Here is a 2,103-nt window from a genome sequence, read left to right on the forward strand (position 1 = left end):
AGTAAGGAAAAAGAACCAAAGATTAAACCACAGAATTCAGCATTTAAGAGGCAGATGAAAGAAAAGGATTCTACAAAAGAAATAGAATGGTAACAAATTTTAAATAGTATCAAGTACCACAGAAAAGTGAAGTATGAAGATATCTGAGCATTGTCCATTGAATTCACAATACTAAACGTCTCTAAAGACCTAGGAGCGGGTAGCATTACTAGAATGTGTGTGCTGGACCATAGCAGAAGAAAAAAACAGATTAATGAGTGAGTAGGAAAAAAAGAAATAGAGACAAAAAAAATAATTAAGATAATTCCCTAAAGCATAGACAAAGCATTTTTGTTTTTGTTTGTTTGTTTGTTTCTTGTCATTGCTTACTTAGATATGTGAGAGAGCCTTAGACATATTTTAAGTTTAAGGAAATAAAGCTAAAATTAATAGGGAAAGATTGAAGATACAGGAGAGTTGGGAAGTCTTCCAACACATGGCTGTATTCTTACAAATTATCCTAGCTCTTCAGTGATCAGCAGAAGACAGTTGAATGAGATGCATTGGCAGAGGCGGGTCCTATGTGTTGCACCTGTTAATGTTTTATACATCTTGGCCAAATCAGTGATTATACATATAACAAAAGCAAAGTTATATAGATGTGAGCTTTGTGTTGTAAGTCAGCCCATTCCAAGCTCATGCAGGAGCAAGTCTATCGATGAAATACATTTATTTCCTTGTTAATCTTCATCCTCTTTGTCCTAAAATTTCCATTATACTCATCCACATCAGGTCATTGGTAGCTTCCCTGTTAATAGATTAGCAGAAAAAGCATTCAAAAATCTCCACAGAAATAGGAATAGATTTCCATGAAATGAATCTTGCTCTTTTAGACCTCTTACTTGATATTCAACCCTAAGCTTTTTAGGTGTTGAGTTTCATATCTAAGAACCACTTTTATTTGCCTTACAGGAAAGAGGATTTCTAATTATATTTCTGAAAGTTTAAAGAGATTAATTTAATTAATCCAAATCATAAATCCATGAGTACTATCATATATAAAAGATTTTCCAGAAGAGAATATATTTCACATCTTTTTATCCTTTTTCCAAAATTAAAGTTAAATAAATATATAATTTGATATGTTATTTCTCCTTTATAAGATTATATAGATAAATTTTCAAATCAAAAATGTAAACTGTCAGATATTTGGCAGAAGATAAAGTTATAGTAACTATATAATATTGATCACTCTTCATTTCTGTCAGAATGTGAAATAAAGAGATGGTACAAGTCAACAGGACAAATTCAAATTGTAATACCTCAACAAAAGGCAAAACACACATACACACACAGGCATACACACACACAACCCTATCTAGCTGCTATCACTGATGTGAACTCTTAGAGGGTACCCTATTCTGGCTGACAGGGATAAAAAGAAAAAGAAAGAAATTTTTGAAGAGGTACCCTGGAGTCTATGGCAAACTGCTAGTCATTTAAAGGGAATGAAAATAGAATTCTAACAACAGGTAATAGGGAAGATGGCAGATAGGAGAAAAGACTAGCCAGCAGCTCCAACTCAGGCAGACAGAGAAGCATGTGGAGACTCACATCATGAGGTTTTGCTCCAAGAATTACCACAGGAAGATATCAGGAAAGCTGAGAGAATCTACAGAGGCTTTAAAGGAACTGGATTGATACTGGAACCTGAGACTGAAAAAAAATGAGAGTCTGCTTGCTTTCTCGGCAGAGGGGCTTCTGGTCTGGGGCAAGTTCTTAGCCCAGGTCACCAGCTGCCTAGAAATAGACTCAGTGCTGTTGAGGGGCACAGTGGGAGTGAGACCAGCCTCTAGGACTGTGGGCTGAGTGGGAGCAGGGTGAGGCCTATGACTGCCAGCTTTCCCTAACTTCCCTGATGACCTGTATGATGGAGCAGAGGCAGCCATAATACCCCTGGGAACACAACTCCATTGGCCTGGGAACTACGCCTCCATTGGCCTGGGAACCACCCCTCCATCCCCCACAACAGTCATAGCAAGCCCTGCCCAAGGAGAGTCTGAACTCAGATATGCTTATCCCTGCCCTCACCTGTTGGTCTTTCTCTACCCTCCCTGGCTGCTG

General features: G+C 37.9%; 1 long non-coding RNA gene across 1 annotated transcript; it reads right to left on the reverse strand.

Moving 5' to 3' along the window:
• Positions 1-537: 537 nt before the first annotated feature.
• On the reverse strand, positions 538-1,691 carry LOC116530013. The gene is made up of 2 exons (XR_004259787.1): positions 1,594-1,691; positions 538-787 (listed from the first exon to the last, which is right to left on the reverse strand). It is a non-coding gene; the product is annotated as an uncharacterized LOC116530013 (long non-coding RNA).
• Positions 1,692-2,103: the final 412 nt, after the last annotated feature.

Source organism: Sapajus apella, unplaced genomic scaffold (genome assembly GCF_009761245.1).
Source record: "Sapajus apella isolate SASKATOON/1434 unplaced genomic scaffold, GSC_monkey_1.0 scaffold64, whole genome shotgun sequence".
Taxonomy (NCBI): domain Eukaryota; kingdom Metazoa; phylum Chordata; class Mammalia; order Primates; family Cebidae; genus Sapajus; species Sapajus apella.